Source organism: Camelus dromedarius, chromosome 3 (assembly GCF_036321535.1).
Source record: "Camelus dromedarius isolate mCamDro1 chromosome 3, mCamDro1.pat, whole genome shotgun sequence".
Classification (NCBI taxonomy): domain Eukaryota; kingdom Metazoa; phylum Chordata; class Mammalia; order Artiodactyla; family Camelidae; genus Camelus; species Camelus dromedarius.
In genome coordinates, this window is record NC_087438.1 from 32,143,495 (window position 1) to 32,168,260 (window position 24,766).

Genomic DNA, 24,766 nt, shown 5'->3' on the forward strand with positions numbered 1-24,766 from the left:
AAAGTGTTCTCCATCTCTTGCTCGCCTGTGAAGAATTTGTCTCTCTGGATAGCTTAGTTCTAGATTTATCTGAACTAAACAGGATTTTCACCAAATGGTGATTTTCAACAAATGCATCAATTTTTGGTTTATTGGGTAACTTGTGTGAGTAGGAGTGACTGTCTTTCATGTTCCTTTACTATCCTAACCATAAACAGGACTCTTATCAAAAAAAATCTTTATTTTTTTGCTAATTTGAGTGATTTCCTAAGGATGTATTCCCAGAAGAACATCATTAAGTCAAGAATAATAAATGTTTTTGTAACGATTGCCAAAAAGGATAATATGATGAGGGTTTATTTGTCAAAAGAAATCCTATGTTCCCTTTTCCACAGAGAATATTACTCCATGGATTTGAACAGAACTGTCTGAATTTTATTGCATTTATTTTGTTAAAATATTTATATATTGTTTTCAAACTTATTTGCATGACGTACTCTGCCCTCATCCACCGCTTGTTTTTTCAACACTCACTTATTCCAAGAGCAATCTAATGACTTTCCTCACTTTTACAAACAACATGAAATACATGAGAGTAACTGCTAATAGGTCTGGGGTTTCTTTTGGGAGTACCTAAAATTTTCTAAAATTGATTGTGGTGACGGTTGCACAATTCTAAATATAATAAAAATCACTGAATTGTGCATTTTAAATAGGTGAATTGTATGGCATGTGAATGTTATCACAGTAAAGCCGTATCTAAAAAACGAAATAAGGGAAGGAAATATGAATGCCAATATTGCTTCTGTGACGTGTGTTTCCAACAACTGAATTCTTACCCAAGTGAAAACCAAAATCAATTTTATGAGGCAAATTCCAGGCAGATTGAATAAAGAAAGAAAAAATTCTGACCTACCAGAACATCATTACAATAAATATAACAAGAATGTACTGAATTATTGTTTAATGTCAGGCACTGAGCTAAACATTTTATATGAATTCTCTCATTTAATCTATATGTTGATTCTAAAAAGTTACTATTCATGATTTTTTTGTGATAAACAAACTGATATTTAGATCAAAGAAAGTAACTTGAAAGAGCCAGAGTTCAAATCCCTAGTTTGTCTGATGTAAATGTTTTGAATCTGTTGCTTCTGAATATTAGAGCGTAACATTCAAGAAGATTCCATTACTGTTGATTGTGGCCAAAAAATCTACAAATTCAGATGCCCACACTCAGAGTCACACAAAAGCCAAAAAAGTGTTATGTACACGTCAAATTACCCTGCTCTGCTAAAAATCTAGACCCTAGAACCTGAAATCCTAAAACCCTAAATCAAGAAACCCTAAATTCTTTAGAGGTTACCTGGAAGCAGGGGTTCCGAACACGTCTCCCACTCACTGCTGTGCTCATGTTCAACATCAGTTTAAAATCTCATTGGTTATGTGTCCAACTGCAATAATAATAATACATAGGTTCTATGACATTTTATAGTCAATGAAGAGATACAGTAATGGTTAAGACAACTTACAGCCAGCCTTTTAAGAATTATCAAAAGTTTCACAAGAAATCCTTGAAATTTTATTTCATAGGGAAGGACACAATTCCCAGTGAAGTGGACTAAGGTAATTTTCCAAGGTAGTGTGACTCTTTGGAAAGAAAATCAGGGCACTATCTCAGATGTCTTGAGCCAGGCTCCAGGAATCCTTGTACCACATTACATTGATTATTACTGATAAATAAGTGTTAGTTCCCTTTTTTCTCTCCATTCCCTGCTAAATGCCCAACACTGGCCCAATAGCCATTCACCATGCTGCCTTCGTGATGTCTACTATAGTCTGCTCTCTGATTGCAAACTCTGGAAATAAACTTGGCATTATCCCAGACTCTGCTCCTGCCAAGTCCAGTTTCATCAGGGAGTAATAAAGAACAGCAATACACATTTTTACTTTAATGTTCAAAGAACACTTCTGGATCATTGAATTTTGGACAGCATTTCATCTGTGGGATGCAAATTATTCTAATTAGAACAAGTTTACCTTATAAAAAAGAACACCTGCTTTTTCAGGGTAACATCCCTTAAATAGTATTGAATGGAATAAAATTGAATTTTGCTTGCATTTAATAGTAGTTAGGAAAGGATGAAAAAGAAACAGGGAATTATGTTTGCCACTAGGGAAAGCACTGGATGGTTACAGAATGTTGTGGAAGGAATATTTTAGAATTTTATACTGGGTGCATTTGTACTGTGTACACTCAATAAAGAAAATATCCCAGATAACTAAGGTTTTCAGCTCCAAGATGAATCACTGTGTTTGTTTCATTATTCATAGAGTCTTAATGACTTTTGATGAGCATCCATTATTGAAATAAAATACTAGGACTGTATTTTAGGCTTTGTGTCTCTTCCTCTGTGGCACTGAGGAGTCCAAATTTACCAAACTTTTAGTATTTTTCATACTTCTAGTTGTTGATTTCCATGAGAGATGAAACCGGTAAGTAAACCTGTGGACAATTGTATGCCCAATAAATGAGACTCTGCAATATGTCCCTGTAAAGTGCCTGGCTGCTTGCAGGGACCCTGGGAGACTTTCAGTGATTTTAGGAGAACTTTGAGTTCACATATTTGCTAAAAGTTAGAGCTCCCCATGAATTACCAACAGTTAACTCCATTCTCTTTATGAAGTTGGCAGAAGAGAAAGTTGACAACTGTGCTACTTTGGCTGCCACAACAAAATACCATAGGCGGGGTGGCTTAAATCACAGAAGTTGATTTTCTCACTGCCCTGGAGGCTGGAAGTCCCAGATCAAGGTCAGGCAGGGTCAGGTGCTGGTGGGAACTTTCCTCCTGGCTTGCAGATGACCACCTTCTAGCTGTGTCCTCAAACAGCAGAGAGAGAGAGAACGAGCTTTCTGCTGTCTCTTCTTATAAGGACACGAGTCCTATCATAAAATGGCCCCACTTTTATGACCTCATCACCTTAGTTACTTCTTTAGAGGCCTCATCTCCAAATATAGTCATACTGGGGGCTAGAACTTCAGCATAAGAATTTAGAGGGAGATACAAACATTCAGTCTATAATAGGTGATTAAACTAAACAATCATATTTTTATTTTTCATATTATTTTGGTATATTTTTATATTATTATTTTATTTAATCAGGTTATTATTATACTAGACAGTGATGTGTGTGGAAATTCTTCTGAGATATTTATTTTAGCATTATTTGAGTATCAATTTGTAGTCACACTCAGAAATGGCGTCTATTTGAGTATCTTAAAAGAAGATATCAAAGTACTATGGCTGGCAGTTAACTTTTAGACTCAAGTCTTTTAGTTTTCATTATATATTTTGTTAATACTAGAGAAATCTATAAACACAGGAGTAACCTTTACTATTATCAAACACATTTGTCTCTCAAGGTCAGAGTAAAAGCGGTGTTAAGCATTTCTGTTGTGAGATTGATATTACTGCTTGAGGAGGTGAATGAAAGAGCAAAATGCACTGGCCAAATTTGTTTTTCAGTACAGTCTCCAGATAGGAATGAGACTTGGTTGCTATGAAGATTTCCCCTGGGTTTTCTTTAAAAGGTTATAATGTTAGTTTTCAATGACTGTCCTTAATACAGTAGTTGTGAAACCAGTCAAGTGTAGTGATCCTTCATCTGGAAGTTTCTCAGACTTCATCTAATGGATCTTTAAGTTGTTTGTACAGATCACGGGTCAATGAATTAAGCTACTGGTTTTGTTCTTGGTGGTGATGTTTAATGGGATGGTGCAAGAAACAGAAAACTCTATGACTTTTCTTCATAGGAAATTACTTTATGAATATTTTTCACTTGTATGCTATAATGATACCACTAGTCCTTCCTTCCAGCGTGACTATTTACTTGTCTTCAATCAACAGACAGCTGAGTGTACAGTGATTGCTAATCTAGCTGAGCACTTACATCCCCAGTACTTCTCAAACTACAATGTGTAAGTGAACCATTCAGGGATAACGTTGAATTGTCCTTTCTAACACTCAGGTCCAGTAGGTCTAGGGTGGAGCCCTAAGTTCTCCAACTCTAGAGGTGATAAATGGATGTTTCCAGCCCTCACCACACTTTGAAGAGCAAGGCTCCAAAAGGCCCTAGGCACAGTCATTTCTCTTAAAAACTTACAAAACATAAATTGGTACAATTGTTACGGAAACGACAGGCCAGCCAAGAAACAAGCACCACTCGGAGGGTTGGAGTACTCAGATGTATTACGCCGGCGGGCTCAGAGGGGCTTCCGCTCCAAAGCTCTGAGCACCTCCAAGATGTGCACATGAGGTTTTATAGGGTAAAGTACAAGCTTGGGGTATTCGGCCAATAGGCATGGAACAGCTTTAGCAGCATCATTATCACAAAGGTGGAGGCGGGGAGGCAGCAAACCAACATTCCAAAGCCAGATATATATCTTTGAAAATCCAGCTGGCTAGCAAAAAACATGAACAGCAAACCAACACTAATTAACTTAGATTTACAAGTTAGTCCAGCAGAACTCAGATCAGTATTCTGATACTTAGATTTGTTAGCCCAGCCCAGCCTCTCCTTCACATTCCTAGACTTGTGAGTTATCTTGTTAGACCAGCCTGGCTTTTCCTTCACACAATAACATTACTCTCCTCCTCCCTACAGGTGCTTTGAGGATTGATGAGATTACGTATGTCGAGCAGCTGCTACAAGATAGTTCAAAAATGATAAAACCTGCCAAATGAATAAACAAGAGACATTGTCTATTATACTTAATTTTACGTGGCTTTACTTACCTAAGGCTGTGAGTTTGAAGGGCATGTTATGGTAGCATGGGCATGTTGATATGAGTTTGTTGACCACGGTAAACTCTAGAAACGTGAGACTTTATTTCCGAAGTGGGAGTAAACTCATCAGTGGTGTTCAGTCACAGTGATAACAAAATAAAAGCAATCATTTCTTCTGGCAAAATTAAAGTCTTGGAAACCAGGGTGGACATTTTTGCAGTGATATAGATTTGACTTGACGAGGTCATGCAGGTAATAGTCGAAGTAATGAAAACGTGGAAAGAGAGACCTATGCTTACTGAGTGCCTACTCTCTGCCAGCAACATGCTTTATGTGACAGTTGTTGCATGTCAGAACCATCTGGGAGACTCTCAGATGCATGCACACATGTCCAGGTCTCACTCCCAGGCCTCACTAGAATCTCTGCAGGAGGGTCCAAGCAAATCTTCTTAACAGCTCTTGAAAGCCTTTCCCTCTGTTACGGCAGGTGCACCACCGTTTGCCTGGGAGACTTCCTCTCCCCAGAACACCTAGAGGGAGACCTCCACTCCTCCCCTTCCTCACTGCTCCTCCTCCAGCCTGGACACCTTCATGTAACATCCCCCAGGGAAGAGATAAGTGGTTACAGCAGACATCTGTATTCTGCTCCTCTGATAGCCTTCTGTTTTATTCTCAAAATTCTAGATTTAAAGTAAAAGATATTTCTAAATTAACTGTTTTTTGTTTTTACCTCTCTGCTCTACCTAATTCTTCTAAGGCAATGTAGATGCCTCTGCCTCCGAGGGGAATATTCAGGAGGTGCAGAAGAGGAAGAGGTGCACACAGTTCAATACTGCACGGTCCTTCTTCACTACACTAAATGGCCCGAGTCAGGGGACGATTCCAGGTCTGACTGAGTCCCAAGTACATATTATTCCTGCTCTGCCCTGCTGCCAAGTGTTGCAGGCTATCTAGGAAAAAGCAATTAAATTAATAATGACTTTTTTGTTTTTCCTTTTCTAAGGCAGGAAAGAAATAAAAATCATTATTTCATCTCAGCGGACCTGCACCCTGAAATACTAAGGTAAATTACAGTGCAGCAGTCACAGCAGTGTCTTCATCTTAAGCCGGGAGGCTCTCACCACAGGTCTCATTTTCATCACACATCTCCATCCTTGCTTCCTATTTTTGGCCCAACTCAGACTTTAAAAATCGAAGAGCATCCTTTCTTACAGATCTTTCTCTCCCACTTCTGCCTATTCAAAGGGTCTCGTGTGCCTCTTACCTGTCTGGACTGGTCAAATCTCCCTTCTATCAGAGCACAATTTGTAAACTTCTGGCTTCTCAAAATAGAAGAATTGAGTTGACCCAGTTAAAAACCTGTATGTATTAATAATCCCATGACAATTCTAAATCCCTGTTCAAAACTGACATTTCCTCACTATGTATGTTTCCTTCATCTGTGTTCTTTTAAAGTCTTAAATGCATATAGTATTGCATTGCTCTCTGTTCTTTCTCTGGAGCTTCTCTAAAATATGTCTATTATAATTTCCTGGGGACAGTGATTCTCAAGCTGTGCTCACACATTAGAATCTCTTGAGGGCTTTAAAAAATATTGTTGCTTGGGCCCAATTAAATCAGAGTCTTTGGGGTAGGATTAAGGTGTGAGTTTATTTTTAAATGTCAGAAATGAGAATTGCTACTGTAGGTCATGCATTGCTTCGAAAATGTCCCTCCTCTTTTCCTTGAAATTGCTAACAACAACAAAACAACCCTAGACGACAAGTTTAGCCAGAGGGAGCCCTAGCAAGGTTTGGAGGCCTAGAAACTGGAGGGCTCCCAAGAGACAAACTTGGAAGTCAAAGAAATGTAAGATCTAATTCAACCAAGGATATTTCCTCAGTCACTAGGTACTATATTCACAGTCCTTGTCTCAGCTAAATCTCCTTTGCCTGTAGGAAGTACGTCTTGCTCAAAACGAATGTTTTAGGTGATTGAAGATCAATGACTGTGTTTCTCTGGTCTGCACAGAAGCCTGTGGGGAGAAGAGCAGAGCCAGGCAGGCCTTAATTGTCTTCTCCACTCTGTCCCCACCTGACCCTTAAATTTTCCAAGGTAGACATGTTCTTTTCAGATGTACTAGTAAAAGGCCCAGAATTTCTAGTTAAACCCCTGCCACTGGGGCACCAGGCACAGAAGGAGTGTTGTGGGATTGGCTGTGGTTCTGAATTTGAGATTAGGCAACAGGCAACTCACTCATCATAATACTGCTTTTTATCTTGAACATATCACTAACCAAGCTGGGCCTCAGTTTCTTCACCGTCAAAAGGATATAAGCAAAGTGCCATACATATCTCAATGGATTTTGTAAAGTGAGACAATCATACAGCTAAGGGCTTGAAAAACTACAATGTACAATTCAAACAAAAAATGATTTTGATCACTGTGATTATGTATGAATGATGAGTTTTGTCCATGTTATTCCTTTTTTTTTTTTTTTTAGCCAATTTTTGTGATAGAATGAAGTTTGGAAAGTATAAACAAGGGCAAAAAAAAGCCTCACTATGGTACATTAAATGATATGAACACATAGAAAAGAATTTTTAAAAAAAGAAAAGAAAAGAAAAGGAAGACCTCCTGGGTGTTTGTGATGACAATGAAACTTTGGGGAGAATGAGGGAAAAGAGTATTTTTTTTAAATTTTGCTTTATTTCAGTGTTTACCTCCTGCTGAAACATACTAGTTCTCCCTTTAGCAAACCTTTAGCACTGTTTAGGGCAGAAACGGCTGACTTTTAATTTAAGTTGAATTCTCGAAACTTCAGAAGGAACTTTTGTTGCTTCCAAAGCTAAAATAAAAATTCCATCTTTACCCTTATTCCATTCTCAAGGGAAATTTCAGTTACTCAGGACAGCCCCCGGGACATGCTGCTGAAAAGCTGTTTGGCTGCTTTAGAGAAAAAGATCTCAAACGTCCCCCGAGATGCCGCTATGACTGCTCATTTCAGATATTTATACACAGAATGTTTTCATTCCCCAAATAATTTTTCAGAGACACATTTTCCAAAGAGATCATTAATATTAAAACCCAAATCAGAAATTACTTACCAATAAAGAGATTAACCTTATAACAAACCAGGAAAGTTGTGAAACCTTTTATGACTGACTACCTGAGGCTTCTGTCACAGACAAGAAAATGGTAATACCCAAGGGAAAATGTGTTCCAAAGCCATCAGGAAGAACTATGTTTCATTTAATTCCTGCCAGGGTTACTCCTCTATACTGTTTTATGAAATTAGTCAATGTTGTTTTACTTTCATGATTAACTTTGTAAGAGTGATTATAAAAAAAATCCATGAAAGTTGTTCCTCCTTTAAGGCAAAATCACACATCATTCAATATGCATTTAGCACTCTATAAATACTTATAAATTGTGTACTAATTTGAATCACGTTTTATTACCATTTTCATGAGTCAAGTATAATTTAGTATCAACAGTCTCATATGCCTAATTTCATACAGACTAACTCCTGTCAATCATTTTTTCAAAGATCAGGTTGTTTGTATTTCACTTGTAAATATCTAAAAAAGAGTTTTCCCATTTACGTCAGAAAAGGTTAGCAAAGTATTTTTCTGTTTAATGTAGACATTTGCACTTTATGGCAATTAAATAGTATTTCCCCATGCTCCTGACTCTTTCAATTCTTTAAAAAATATTTTTCTAAGTCAACATTCTTCTCTATAATTCATTGATTTTAATTACATTCCTTTGATATTAAAGGAAAATATCATATTGAGCCATAATGTTTCAACTTTTTTTTTCTTGGGTGCAATATATTATCTATATACATATAAGTCACAAATAAGCTAATAATATTCTTATTTCTTTAACATCATTTTCAGTTTGTATCTATCCAAGTTTGAAGGCAAATCCCTAAATTTCCACTATAATCTATAGGTACTTAGGCAAGTTTTTGTTGGTTTTTTTTACAATTTCATTTAGTCAGCCCTCTCTTTTCCTGCCCTTCTCCTCAATAGAAAAACAGTGTTTAAAAATGTATTTCACAATAGTAAATACAGATTTCCCTTTAAGTTACTGCTAGAAATCACAAACATTAATAATGTCTAACAAAGACATACTTAAGATGACTGCACATCTTTCAAACTGATTTTATTCAACTTTCATGGCTTTCTTCTCACCACTAAACTGACAAAAATATTAAATAGCAAAACGTTATAAAGACTGGTTACTCAAATTGTCACTGCCTTTTCCGTTCTATTTTCTAGCATGTAATTCGCATTTCAGGATCATTAGTCCACCGAACCTTGTACATAGCAATGCTTTCAAAATGCTGATATCCCAGAGAGCCCGCATTTCCCAAGGGATAACTGTAGTTGTTTCCCTTTACATTTAATAAGATTCTTTGTCAATATAACGAGTGCACTCTTCTCCATCCCAATTTTCTACCCCTTAAGTTTAGTTTATGCACATTTAGAGCTTGTTTTGCTCATTCTCTATACCCTTCTCTTAGGCAAATGCTTTTTTCCTTACCTAGGGTTTTTTTTTTGTTGACTTTTTCTAATAATCGCATAAACTCTTTCACATGCCAGTTCTCCATTGTCCTAGTTCCAATTTCAGCAGCCCCTTAAAGATGTTCTTCCACTAGTCTATTTCTTTCTTAAATAGTATAATCACTCCTTGATATTTCTTTGTGTGAATCTATTATCCAATTGGTCTTTCTTCGTGGGAGAGAGAAGAGGGGAGAATAAGTGGGAATATACGAAAAGTAAGGAAGACAGAAGGATGGAGGGTTGGGATGGGGAGGCCAGGGGGGAAGGATGGGGGACAGGAGAGCAGGACAAAGCTGGTGAGTTCGTTGCTTCCTCTGAATCTATTACTTACTAGAAGGACTTACTAGAAGGACCTTTCCAAAGGTCTTAAGACTAAGGGAAGGAAGGACATCAGAGTAAGTATTTGGAAAGTGGGGACTGAAATATCAGTGTTAGTCTGACGAAGAGCTACGTAAAGAAGATAATGAAAGAAGGACCTGATATTATGTGCTCAGTTCTTCACACTTTTAAAGGATTTCTTCTCTCTCCCTCCCACCCATGGCCCAGATTCGACTCTGGGTACCCGAGTACCCAGGGCTGGGTACTGGGTACCCGGGCTGCATATCTGATCAACTGTTAGGCTTTGTCTCCAATGTTTTTATTTCTTTTTCCTTTATATTGAAGCTCAAAACCAAACTCTAAAATAGTCTTACACTAGGAAACTATATTCAATATCTTGCAGTAACTACAACAAAAAAGAATATGAAAAGGAATATATGTACATACATGTATGGCCAAAACATTATGCTGTACACCAGAAATTGACACAACATTGTAAACTGACTATACTTCAAATTAAAAAATAAAACCTCTGAAGTAAAAAAAAAAAAATTAAAAATAAAATAAAATAAAATAGTCTTACACTAAATTGTCCTAGTCATTAATCCATGTCTTCACAGCATAATTTTAAATAACATCCACATAAATTTCACACTATTTTTCTGTTGATTTCTTAAATAAAGTTGGTTATCAACAGATATAGCTATTTTCAGAAGCTGTAACAGGAAAATTAAACTGGAGTTGGTTCTGTAGATGTGAAAGAGTAAAATCTGTCTGGGACTGAAGGACTGAAAATCAGCTTGGACTGAAAAAAAATAAAACAGTCCTGCCATTAATCAGGTTGGAGAACAGACACAGATAAAGCCAGTGGCAAAGTTAATAAGAAACATGGTTTCTTCCAAGGTCGTGCAGCTATTAAATGCCATCATGGCCCCCTCTTTGTGTGACCATTGCTTTGTTACCAGTGATGCCTCCAGCCCTGCTTTGCTATCCCCACCTATCCATTACTGGGAATACTCATTTACTCAACCACCCTTGCCTCATGATAGCACCCAATCCTTAGTTAATCCCTGCTTCTCCTAATCTTGCTGCAGAAAAAGAGCCCAACCCAGAACTGGTCTCCGTTCCCTGAGAGCTCCCCCAGAATCCTTCAGCAGGAATCTAGACCTCACCAAAGGTGGAGCCCTCCTTCCCCATGGAGAGGGCACCATCCGTGTTTCCTCTGCAGTGTGCTACCATGTTTGCAAGTCAGTAAGTATGATTTTGTTGAACTGTAGGTTTGAGTGTGGTAGACTGGTTGGTTGAGCTTTAACAGATATCAAATAAAAGTTGTAGAATTTGAATGATTTTCTTGGATATTTGGAGTTTTATAGTAAGATTTCCTAAATGCCAGATGTTGTTTTGGTAGCATATAAATTATAAGAAAAAAGTATCTTTAAAAACTCAAAATCCTTTGAGACATAATGAAATAAATATCCATGCGTGGTTAGACTTCATCTAAAGCTGACAACTTTCAATAATAAAAATTTCTTTCAGTGTTTGAGACATAACATTTCTAAAAGGCATGACAGTTGAGTAAGAAGGAATAAATTTCTGTCAAGTGTTTAATTTTTAACAAGTTGAATGAACTCTGGGGTTTCTCCTCTCTATCAAACCTTGGATCTCCTTGGCAAGTACCCAATACAAATATTTATTTGCCTTTACTCTTCAAACAGGTACTGTATTGTACATGTACAAGTAGTATTTGATTCGGAAGACTGCTCCAGGTATGACCAATTTCAGGCATATCTATTCCATTTCTTTGTTTTTTACATACTACTACTTCAGTTTTATGCATTGCAGCTTCAAAATACACTTTATATCTGATAGGAAAAATCCTTTCCCATCATGTACTTCTTTTTTCAAAATAGTCTAAATTGTTTAAACTGTTTATTCTACTAAACGCATTTTGTTAAAACATGGTTCAATTCCAAAAGAATATTATGTTAAAAATGTCCCCCATTGTAACTTTATCAAAATAACATTGAACTTCTAAATTAATTCTGAAATGATTGAATTTATAGTCTCCGGACTTAGTATGCTTCTCTTTTTCAAATATTATTTTGTTTGTCAGTAAAGTTCCTTTTTTATAGATATGTACCTAATAATTTTACTATTTTGAATACAAGGTTCATTATTTTTCATTAACAGAAACTGCCATTAGAACTCTAACATGCTATTAACTGTGGTACTGCACAGAAGATTGGCATATCAACCAAATTATCTGATTCATTATTTTTCTTTAATAAAGATACTTATGACAGAAAAATTTAGAAAGCGGAAAAAATATATATACCATCATACTCCTCATAGGCTGTAGTATCATCTTACTATCTGTAAATATTAACAATTATATCCCAGCTTCTTAAAAAAATCCTACCTTCTATTCTTGTTCCATGTTGTGGCAGGCAGAATGATGGCCTCCCAAAGATGTCCAGGTCCTGGTCTCTGGAACCTGTAAATATGTAAAAGGAAATTAAGGTTGAAAATGGATTAAGGTTGCTAATCAGCTGATCTTAAAATAAGGAAATCATCCCAGTGGCCCCATATAATCACATGACTTCTTAAAGGTAGAGAATCTTTCTCAGCTTCACTCTGAGAAGGATGTAATGACAGAAGAAGGTCAGAGAAATGAGACATAGAAGGGCTCGAGTGGCCACTTCTGATTTTGAGCCAAAGAATATAAGCGGCCTCTAAAAGCTGAGAAAGGCTTCTCCCCCAGAGCCTCCAGAAAGGAATGCAGCCCTGTCAACACCTTGATTTTTGCCCAGTAAGATCCTTGTCAAACTTCTGGTCTACAGAACTGTATGGTAATAAATGTATGTGTTTTGTGCCACTAAGTTTGTGACAATTTGTTACAGCAAAAATAGGAAACTAATACACATGTCTTTGCATTGATCTGAACAATATTGAATAATCATATCAAATTTGGGGTGAAGATAGTGACTTTTAGGTTAAAAAGAAAAAAACGAGGCTTTCTTCCCTCAGCAACAAATGATATAAGAATTCTCCTCCACCTCATTAAATTTAATTACATTTCTAATCTAGTTTTACTGATCTGACTTCTAATGATACATTTTAATACCTCATATTTTATTTTTCTGGTTTCCTTCATTGATTTTTATTTGTTAATTTCTTGACATATCGTTTTCAAAGGATTATACAGGACTTCTCTACATCCATTTCTTAAGGAAATTTAAGATGGCATCTTCTCTAATGGGTTCTTATTTGAAATTCATAACCTCCTTAAAATATTGGCCCCTTCTGTACATTTGCCATCATATCTGTTTATACTTGCTGTAACAAGACGCCAGTCTTATGTGCATATTCTTATTTTCATCTTTTAACTTTTCCCACATTTAGGCTCTGTTTCTAAAGATAATTAAGAAGCAGCATATATAGCTAATGACCCTGCCCCTTCCTCCTCAGTTTCTCTCTCTGCAGATCCACTAGTGGTGAGTAGGGTGAATATCGGTTGTGTCGTCCCAGCAGCCCTTTCTCCTCGTTTTTGTAATAGCACACTGGTCTTTGATTGTAAATCACAGTGGCCTGCTCCTTCCTAACAAACAGGTAGCAAATAAACGAAGATTCTTTCCCTCCTGGGAATCTGAATCTTGAATAAAATGCTATCGTGTTCTTGAAGTTGAGTTGTGAGCACTCAAAAGAAACTATCTCTAAATTTCTGACTAAGATGCCAAAAGCTGCCATAGTTCTATTTTTCCCCTGGTTATCCTGTTTTCCCTTCTACTGTGTGGGCTATGCACATCTTCCTTTTAAAGACTTTTTTCTTAACTTAATTTAACCAGAGCCAGTTTCTAATCAGCCTCAGACTGATACACAGAAGATAGTGATCAAGATGATACGTAATATTCTCACCTATTTCTGTGGATTAATGCAAAAGTGTTTCTTTGTGTGCTACCTGAGTTAAGAATCCTTTAGTTCTAGTGTAAGACTGGAGATAACTAAAGAAAGAAAATATATCAAATAAGTATGAAAATAAAAAAATAACACATTCCTGTAGGCTGTCCCCAGTGACTCCATTGTTACCAAATTTATGTCCAAGTAACTCCTGTTTTCTCCCAAGTGAGAGGTGGCACAATGGATGCTGGAGTGAGATTAATGGCGTTATACACCTTTTGCTTCCTATTTTGTAGTAAGGAGGTCAGCAAACCTCTTTCTCGAGTCAGTCCTATGTAACTCGAATTCAGTAAGTGTTCTGCCGAATGGTGACATATACATGAGGAAAACTTCCATGTGATGTGCTTAATGGTCTACATGGCAAACAAGGGCAAGACAGCCAATGGCAAGGAAATGAGTGACAATGAGGGCAGTCTTTGAGAAAAAAGCCAGAATGACATATTGGCACCAGACATGCTAAGTGATAGACATTAGAAAATAAGTAAGATTGGATTGTGAATCTGTTAGTTTGAGTTATTTTGGACAGAAGAACCTTCCTCTAAACCATTAGAACACCCACTATCTTGCCCCACCCACCACTGCCAGAATGAACATTTATAATTCTGAGTTGCCCCTATCCCTTTTACTGGAATTAATCTATAGGAGAAAAATTGCAGAGCCCAGAGACCAATGCATATACAGCTTCATTTGCCCTGAAGGGAGAATAAAAGAATTTTTGAAAGGTCATTCAGGCATCACTGAGAATCTAAAGAAAAGTTGGTATACCTAACCCAAGAATGTCTGAAACCAGGATGGGTCAGAGAGACTGAGAAGCAGGAGTTCGCATACCTTCCTTCTGTAGCTCAGTTTAACTTAGTTCACAAAGCTAGGGAGTTTCGTGATCTCCCTATGTGAGAAACGGATGTGAAAAGGCTTTGGAACAACAATCAGTAGGAGTATGTTTGGCAGCCAAAACAGCAGATGCTACCACAGGACCCTCACAGCTGTAGCATTTTCTAGTCTCAAGGTAGTGCTTCTTTTCTTCTTTGTATGTCCTCTTTTCCCATCTAACCTCCATTACTCTGATTGTCACTCTCTGCCTTTCGTTTTCTCTATTTGTTAGCTCATTCAGCTGCATTCTGTAATTTTGAAATTTGACTGTTTTCTTATTTTTGGCTTAATTTTTTTCTCTTAGACATTTTGTCATACTTTAAATTATTTTATTATTCTCCAAAATTTTAAAAGTTAAAAGGGATGGATGGTTTCCTTTCCAGTGTTACCTTTCTCATATATGTGATAAGTGAAGTTTAAAAGCAAGTTACAAAAACTCGAGTGAGTACATCTTATTTCTATAGAAATAATGTGTGTGTAATAAATTTGTACAGCAAGGTCTAGATCTAACTACCAAATTGCAAAAAAATTTAAAGGAAAGAGGAACAGAATGAGTCAAATGACCCCACAAAGGAAGCAATCAACCAAATCCAGAATGTGGTTAATTCTTCAGAACTATGGACCTAATTTCTTCAACAATAAATATCATAAAAATAAGTGGTGGAAAAGTGATTATAGACTTAAAAATTTGGTATGCCACAAAATCCTCCTCAGTATCCTCATATGCAAAAAACAAACAAATAGACAACTGTTAAAACACAATTTTTGAGAAAGTGAGGGAAATTATATTAAGGAATAGTTAATTTTATACATGTGTGTAATGGCATCATGGTTATAGGTTTTTAAAGCCTGTCTGTTAGAAATGCACACTGAGGTATTTTCTGGTGAAGTGTTGTGATAGGTAAAATTCGATTTAAAATATTCCAGTACCACCTGTCAAACTGTGTATGTCCGGATGGGGTGGGACAAGAGATGACAAATTGACAGAAGGCTGACAGTTGTTAAACATGGGTGATGGGTCCAAGGGGATTCATTATACTCACTCTCTGCTTTTATACATTTTTGGAAATTCCCATAGTAAGGGTGGTGAATTTACCCTTTTCAGTATTTTCTAATTTTTTACTATAATGAGTAAGTTGTACAACAAGAAAATTTTTTAATATTTTAAAGGCATGTCCTATATTTTAAATGTATCCCCATTGCTAATGGAATTTGCTCATCCTTTATGTGCCACTGCCAGTTTTTCAACTTTTGAGAAATGGATTTTGACATTATCAGGAAAGGTGCCATCTTCCATCACAAGGCAGCTTTGAAGTTCAACTGAGACCACATTTCTGTAAATCCAGTGTAGCCATCCCAGTATTATTCAAGTGTATTGTTATTTGTTATTGACTTGCTTCTTGCTTTTCTCTTTTTCCTTCTTAATCTTTTCTCATCACAATCCAAACTGTTAGCACATATATACAAATACATGGACTTTCATCTTACACTCTATCGTATTGATTGCTATGATTTGGCTTCAGAAGTGGTTTTACTGAGTGCTATTCTGTTCTCTTTTCCCTGAGATGCAACTAAAATCTCCTTTAAATAACTTCTAGATGCAGGGAAATTATCCTCAGATAACTTTTCATATTTTTCTTAAGGGTATGCCCATTAGAAATTCTCATACTCTCCTCTTAAAAGACAGCACCATACTCTCAAGAGGTAAATGTAAAATATCTTGGTGCATAGAAAATACTGAATAATCATAACAACAACAACAACAATAATAATTTATTTTCCCTTCCCCTCCCTTCAGTTCTCTCTTTCAGCTTCTTCCCTTGGACTGAGGTCCTCCTGTTACTGCCCTGCGGCTGTGCGCCTGCTTCTTCGAGGCCTTACTTGTGCTGCACTGGGCCTGTTAACCTTATGTCTTTGACCCCTTTCCTCTATTGATTTATCCATACCTTCTTTTCCTCTTTTGGCCTTTCCACTGCTGGACTTAGATAAAACCTCTTTCCTAAAAGAGAAGATCATTGAGGTGCTCTTTGCTTCATGCATACTGTCTCATTTGCAGCCATGTTATCTGTCTTCCTTATTGCCACCTCTATCACCAGAAATCTATCTTCTCTGTTTTCAGTCTCATTTCTGGAGCCTCTACTCACTGCACTGGACAGTCTCATGTGGCTTATTTTTAAAAAAAACAGTCATTTAGGCAGAAGTAGCCAATTTATTTCTCTAATTTCTCATTTTATTTTTTGGTTTGAAAGTGACCCGATTGTGTCCCTCTTATTTTGTTATGACCGGTTACTCCAAACCCATGGAGCCCACAAGGGATCCTGGGGGATTGTAAATCCAACTCCTTCAATCTAATGATGAGAAACCAGAAGCCCATGTTTCCTGATTTCTGGCCCAGTCCTGGAACTCTTCATGATACCTCAGTTCATCATATACTTTAATAAACTTAGTTTATATTTACATAATACTATTACCTTTGCAGTGGGCTTTCACATCTAACTCCTCATTGAATATAGTTTAAAAGCTACTCTTAACCACTACCTTCTAATCATATCAGCCACAACCCTGCAGTATTTCTGCCCTGTGACTGTACCTCCTTGTTCTGGGCCCTCGGGTAACAACACCGAGTCCTAAATTGTTTTCTCTAATGCTTTCTTACTCTCTGGAGAACAGATTTTGTTACGTGCTTCATTATCATGGTAATATTTGCCTCCAACCCTAAGTAGAAGCATTAAAAATGTGCATAATTACATATCCTTAAAAAATATTATCTTAATAAACATCACTTGGGGTGGAGGGGAGGTGATGAGTAAAGAAAGGGTAAACTTCCTCCTGAAAAGAACTATGAAGCAGTCTGAATGAAAGGTTCACTTCAACAACCGAAGCATCACTACCAGATACTCAATGTAACCTCACATTACATCTCTGTGGTGCTTCAGCATTTTCTAAATCTTTTCACACACTCTCTCTTTTTTACTTCTCTGGGGTATCACATTCTAGTCTACATATAGTTCTTTTTTTTTCCTGGAAATTAGTTATGTCCTTTTCCAGACACGCAGCACTTTCTGCTTTGTTGTTGTTTTTCTCTCTGACAGCTTGTGTCAAGAGGGACCGGAGGAAGAATAAACCTCTTCGGGTCTTAAGCCTGCAGAGTCAGTAGGAGCAGAAACGGTGTTTTTCACCTGGATATTCTTAGCATCGTGCACTGTTTCTGCCACATGCAGGTGTTAGGATTGTGTAGATCAATGAAAACAAAAGACTGTGGTGGGATTTCCATGGCATGCCCACTCTCCACACCCTCTTCTGCAGCCCACCTTCCTCTAAAACGTGCTGTTCTACCCGTTTAAGTCATTTATTAGTTGCTTGTAGACATACTTACTGTTTAGACTGTCTTGCCTTCATCTCAGCAAGCATCGATCCTTAAAACAGCCCCCGAAGGAAAGCAGGCAACTTCACAAAAGAAGTGGTTGAGAAAGAGAGAAATTAAGCCATTTATTCAGACATAACAAGTTGGTGACAAATCCTGAGCTGGACAGAACTCAAGTCTCTGGCTGAGAGTTCATTGCTCTTTCCGTTTAAACCACACTGCTTCGTGAAAGTAGACCTGCAGGAATAATAGAAATCCCTGTAGTGCAGTCTGACTAGGAAGATTATATGGAAACAGACCCACTGCACAGAAGACATTTGACCACGCGTCATCCTGGTCCCCCTCATGTCTTCTGTTTATACATTTTACTTGAGTAGCAGGCAGGTAGCACAACAACCGTCAGGATGAACTGAGGCCACAGGTTTATGGTGCTGAATGTGTTGAGTCATTTCCCTCAGTTCACACGTCTGCCTCACTCTGTCTTCTAAGTTATTATCATGGCTTTAATCGCTCCTTTATTTTGACGTTTGGGATTTTTTTAGATGTTATTCAAATGAAATATTGATTCTCACTTATGAGACCCTAGTCCTTCCCCCATGGAATTGGCTATTTATTTGATACAATAGCTAAACCAGTAGGATTGAAAACACTTTTACAAAGACATTAAAAAGTTGTTTACAAAAACGACAGTTAATTTACAGAAAATAGAAACCGAAACTTGAAATGATTGCCATCAGCCTTCTCTAATGTGTACTCAGCTTTTTCCCTCTATGATGTAAATTATTTTTTAAAAAGACCATTACCATTCAGGTGAGGAAAAAAAAAAAACAGCCAAATCACTGAATTAGTTGATAGACTGTGATTTCTAGTCTCCAGCTATTTTTATATTCTTTTGTAATACAGTCGTTATTTCTTCAGGCCTCTGTAAAATAGTAATTTAATCCCTAGGTAAGGAAACTCTATCTGATTTCTCTATTATTTATTATTCCCTGATTTTAATCTTTTATTTGATAAAACCTCAGCTTCTTCTGAATACACGTATTAATAGTAGGCTAAAAATGCTGCCTCTCAGTGAACAGAATGAATCAACTTGGGGCATCAGGGAATCACTATCAGAGAAATTAGCAAGTAGGAGGTGCCCACCCCGCTGGAGGGAAGGCAGGCAGGGCTGCAGCCTGAAAATATTGGAGAAGCTTGTTGGGAGGGCAAGACCTCATATAGCTGATCTTTACACTTGTAAAATATTTTGCTTCTTGCCTCTGCTTGAATGCCCTTTGTCATTTATTATGATTGGATTTATTGTTCCAATAAGGTTGTACCTGGAGTTTTGACCACAGTCAGAACAAACCAAATCACTGGATCAAGCTGAAGCCATAGATAAATGACATAGTAAGGATTCATGCACAGATTTGCTCTATTGCCCTCTCAAATTTCTCTTACCATTAATCCTTCCAGCAGGTGCTCTCTGAAGGTCATCAGAGGTCAATATGATTTCAATAAGGTTTTAACTGAAGAATGGTCTTAACATTCAGTGACCTGCAGCCATGTTTATAGCTGAGACGCCACTCCCCCTGCTGAATGGTCACCTTGTACGTGAGTCACCCAGTCTGTGTCTCATCTCCCAACACTGCTCGTGCTCTGATACGTTAACCACTGATTTCCATAAGCCCAGCTGCCCCCAACACTAACGATCCAAACGATCTGAATCATTTCCCTGCCTTTGTCAAAGCCATCTCACTTCCTGTGTTTTACACTTTTGCTTACCCTGTTTCTATCTGGAATGTTCATATGTATCTACTTCATTTTCCTCTTCATCATTCTATCATCTACGTGCTCTACAGATTATCTCATCAGAGCTGATCTTTGCTGACTCTCCACCAAAATACTTTCCCTGAACTCATCCTGAAATAACTTTGTTATCTGCTGAATTACCGTTTGCCATGCATTAGTATAGGCTTCTCTAACTGTCATGAAACGGAATAAGTGGGGAGATGGAACTTGAAACCTGCTCTCTTAAGGCAGGCTCTGGGGGAACAGGCCTGGCTGGAGGTGATGGAGTCTAGATGCTGTTTTCAGAGTTTGAAGATGGTAACAACCAAAAATCAGTATTAACCCAGGCAAGCTGTCAGTGCAGGGTCTAAAATCAGGTATTTCAAAGCATGGGTGAATCAACTTGGGGAATTGTTTTAGTAAATAGAAGGCAGGCTGGCAGGGGTGTGATATAAAACTATTGAGGAAGATAGCTAAGAGATAACAAGAATGACATGGCCTAAGTTGTTAAGTAATTAAAGCCTGTTACTGAGTTACTAAGTCATTTATGGGGTATAAGACAACATAAGAACATAGATTAGGTCAGGATTAGCAGCAAGGGTGAAACAATATTGAGTTCTGAAATAATGAGCTAGAAATACTTAAATCCTTCTTGCCAAAGGTAAATAAATATAAAGGACATTTATTGGTTCTGGGTGAATTTCAGTTCTTTTGTTAAGAAGGCTAGAACAAAAATATTCTCTTCCACTGAAAATGAACAGTGGAGCATAAAATCCCAAATATAGCTGCAGGTTCCATCACCTACTGATTGGTGTGTGTGGAGCATGAAAGGGAAGTCTCCAAAACAAAAGCAAATGGGAAAAAAGTAGAAATCAGCATTTACTTGCAAAGAAATGTAAGGAAGTCAGACTTCAGAAGATCCACCCCAACGAATTTAAAAACAGGACAAGTTTTTTTTTTAAAGCAAGCAAACATTATTATGAAGACTATCAAGTTTACATAGTGTGTTCATGATGGAAAACAGCAATTTTATCGTAGTTACCATATTCACAAACTTCATGACATTTCTTTAGACAATAACATTGCAAAAGTTGACAATAAAGTCATTCTCATTAAGAAGTTAGCAACTGAAAGGAAGTACTCAAGGTTTTATTTACTTGGAGGACTAGAGCTAGAGAGAGAGGTTCTTTTTTTTTTTTTTTTTTTTTGTCTCAGAGTGTGAAATGTGAGGTTTTTTTCTTCTTCCTTCAGTCGTAGGTTATGATGTATGTGTTTACAATGGTGGCAGTGCCAGGTGTCACTTCTGCTTTTACATCCTTCTTGTGGTCATGCTTCCTCCCCTCTAGGACACATTTGTCTACCTACATTTGCTTAACAATTTTCTAGATTAGTATGATTGATTTTACATTTTACTCTGACTCATCTAATTTGCAAGGATATAACAAGAAATGTTGATTAATATATAATTACCTCTTTATATGTTTTTTTGATGGGACAATATGATACTAAGATTCGAGTTTACTTCTGTCTATAGGGTAAAGCCCTATGGTTTTAATTTATTTTAATGCATTTACTAGCTCCATTGAGAGCAGATTAGCCTATCCAATTCTCTCCACATGATTTCTTCTGCAGTACTTGTAATTTTAAGGGTGTCATTTTTGTAAAAGATACCCAAATTTCTCAGTGTCTCTACCCTGCCAAAAAGTGACATTCCCATCTCCAGGGCTGAGACTCCCTATTCCAACAACAGAAGTTGCAGGTTCAAGGACCCTGCCATTAGGTAACCCCAGGTGGGCTCCCAACTCAATTCAGCATCCCAGCTGTGTTGGCACTACTCTGGAAAGCACATCTTCTAAAGGAACAAGAATCTTGCCCAGCCTCCTACAACTCCACCCCAGCCTATTATACCCCTGTGCCCACTTTCCCCACGAATCTCTCTGTCTAGGGATCAGGTGCTGGGGCTTAAGTTGAGAGCTCTGCTATGAAATGTTTGCGGCCCAGGTGCCACTACCAATGAGTTTCCAGCAGAGGTAGTGGAAACCTTGGCCCAGAGCAGCCGGCCACTCTCCCAGGGGGTTTATGGGTCTGGGCTTTCCCATTATCAGTTAGTGGGAAAAGTCATGTAAATGTGTCCCTACCTTAGACTGTACTGACATGTGGTTCTCCTCTTCAAGGAACATCAGAAAACAGACAGAAGGTGATGGAGCACTTCAAAGAGAAAAAAGGCATCAGATAACAGTTGCTCTACAAATGAAGAGGAAAGCCAATTATCCCAACTGACGGGGAAATCTAGAGCCTCCCCTCTGTCCCCAGAGGGTTACCGGCTTTATGACTGTAGTGTCCCATGACCTTTATAAGTTAAAGTACAGAAGTCGGAAAATGTTCATTCATTTTAGTCCCATGAGAGTTGTTACTCAAGGATTAGTCGTAGGACTTGTAATTCTGGGTGTTCTTCATACTGCATGTAAGAATTACGATAGACCTGAATTCTTTAACATAACCAAAAAATGAAGATGCTTGCTGGGAGCAGGAAGACAAGAAGGTTATAGAAACAATTTTTTATGGAGAATGAATTTTCAGTATGTAGTAAGTTACACTGCGGAAGTATCAGATAGAATTCTCATAGCCTTGGTATATGAAATCTCAGAGTTTTAAAGAAGTTAATTTCCAAATCAATGATCTTAATTAGGCTTAAAGCTATCCTTTGTTGGTGTCTTTCAGAACTTAGGACGTGATTTTCTGACTTATAATTTTTTTTACTTTAGACCAAAACTATCAAACCATATGCATTTATTCAAGAATTTCCCAAGATTAGAAATATTAGTAAGCTTCATTTTAATTAAATAGAAAAACCCTTCAAATTTGGTTTTAAAGTACCAAAGTCCTTAGCATTATTTGATTCCTTTCACTCACCTGCCTTCCTTTGTCTCACATAGCAATGAAGTCCATTAATTCAACTCAGAAATAAACCTCTATATTTTTTCCTCTTAGCTACACAAAGTTCAGGAAGTCACCTGTGTTTATATAGTTAAGCCAATGAAAATAGGAGCTTCATTAAATTTAAGAGATTGTTTAACCTAATTTATTAATTTTCTCCAGAGATAGTAAAATATATAAGAATTTGTCTGAAAGATATTTACATCAAATAACAGAAGGTCATTATCAAATTCTGGGCCAGTGATGATTTTCTCCCTATTTTATTATGTACCTTTATGTGCTGTTTATTTATAGTCATCCAGTCAGATGGTGAGTCAACTTAGGGACATAATTGTTGAGATTTAGTAATACCTACTGTTGGCATACAGAATATTCTTTGCATCTTATTTTGATTCATTTTTATATTTCTGTGAGATTTTCCTGTTTTCTTTTGAGAGGACAGAGAAAGCTATACACTTGAAATGCTTCAGAGTTTGCGGAAGGGGATGCAACTCCAGACAAGTCAAAAGCAACAATTCCCACTACAAAACGTATTCAGGCTCATCAAATGCTTGGTTTAGGCAAACCAAGCAAAACCTCTCAAAAGTTAGAACTCTCCATTTTACAAGCTATGTAAAACTGTCTTCATTAGCTATTGCTACAGCAGTGATTCAACTTCAGTGTGCATGAGAATCACCTGGAAAGAAGGCTTATTGAAATACAAATTCCTTGATACTCACCTGGCAATAAGTACTTCAGTAGGTAAGGCCTGAGAATTTGCATTTCTAACAAGTTCCCAGGTAATGCTGATAACACTGGACTGGGGACTACTTTGAGAACCACTGTCCTAGAGTGTTCACAAAATGACCAACTTTTGTGTCACATTAACTGTCCAAAGTTTCCTGACCTGGAGGGGAGGGGTAGAAAGGGTAGTAACACTTAAAAACAGACTGTAAAGGCTAATTAACCTTTTTTCATAAGAATAGGGAAAAACTTTCATTTCAAACCCGCAAAAAGCTTTACGATTTCATTCATCTGTCAAAAGGAAGCATAGAACATGACAATTCACTGACCCACATCTCAAAAGGTTCCAATGAGTGCAAAAATTTTGAGCTCATGTTGTGCAAAAAGGAAAATAACACAGAGGATGCTAGGAAGTATCAAAATCTTCAGTACACACAGACTCCCCAAAAAAGTGTAAAATGTTATTTGCTAGATTTCTCAACACTTTCACCCAAACGAGAATGTCTCCCTGACATTACACAAAATCAAAAAGCTGTAGCCTGACAACAAATTTCCAAGAGTCTTGGACACAGAGGCCCAAAATGAGAACGTCTGGATTATGCAGGCAGAAGTGGTATCACATGGGTGATCTGTAGTCCAGTCCATGAGCTCCAGGCCCTGCTGGTTGCACTGGTGTTTTGTTTTGTTTTCTCTGTTTTTGCTATTCAAGAATTCTAAAAATTTATAATTTCTCCCTTTTCTCCTAAGAAGACATAATATATTGAAACAGTAAAATTTTTATTCTTTAATAGTGAGTTCCTGGAATTCTTACTGGAGAGATGGTAATGTTTTGAAGACTGAAATTTCTTCATGAATGAATAGGTGTCCTCTGTGAAAGTATATCATCAGCTCCTGCATCCACTCACAGTTCCTCTTTCCAGTATTTGTACATCTTTACCATTTGTCTCTGTAAATTCACTCATGCTTCCCAATTGTCTATTCTTATACTTTGAATCAGTTTATCAAATGGTAGTTTCCATTTGTTTTTCCTTGGCTGGTTCAAAGCGCTTCATATAATTTCCTTTAAATCATCTTCCTCCCATCTCACTATGCTGCATTATTTCCAATAAACTTTTAATTGTCCATGCTCTGTTAGAACTAATAGGGTTAAACCGTGCTTAAGCTAATGGGTTCAGCTTCTTCAAAAACAAATCATTCATGAAAGCTGCTAACAAGCCAGAGTATTCACTGAATCTAGTTTCATTACTTCTCAGTTTCCTTATCTTTCTCTCTCTTATTCTCTGGGAAATAGTCATAACATGCTCGTGCTAATAAATAATACGATGAAAAGTAGAGTACAGGCCAAGGAGTCAGAATCTTCTGAAAGCTGATATGATGCTTTTTTGAACACCACGCTTCAGACTAAAAGCTCATAACTCTCCAAACTCATCTTCACCATAAGGCAGAAAACCACACATCTGATAATGTGTGGTTTCACCATTACTTTACACAAGCACTAAGGATGCGAAAGC

At 37.3% G+C, this 24,766-nt stretch overlaps 1 long non-coding RNA gene and 1 other non-coding gene across 2 annotated transcripts; both read right to left on the reverse strand.

The window, feature by feature from the left end:
- Nucleotides 1-1,359: 1,359 nt before the first annotated feature.
- LOC135321047 (uncharacterized) lies at nt 1,360-18,210 on the reverse strand. The gene is made up of 4 exons (XR_010380461.1): nt 18,125-18,210; nt 17,838-17,908; nt 12,054-12,128; nt 1,360-1,433 (listed from the first exon to the last, which is right to left on the reverse strand). It is a non-coding gene; the product is annotated as an uncharacterized LOC135321047 (long non-coding RNA).
- Nucleotides 11,829-11,902, reverse strand: LOC116152367 (small nucleolar RNA SNORD28). The gene has a single exon (XR_004136006.1). It is a non-coding gene; the product is annotated as a small nucleolar RNA SNORD28 (small nucleolar RNA).
- Nucleotides 18,211-24,766: the final 6,556 nt, after the last annotated feature.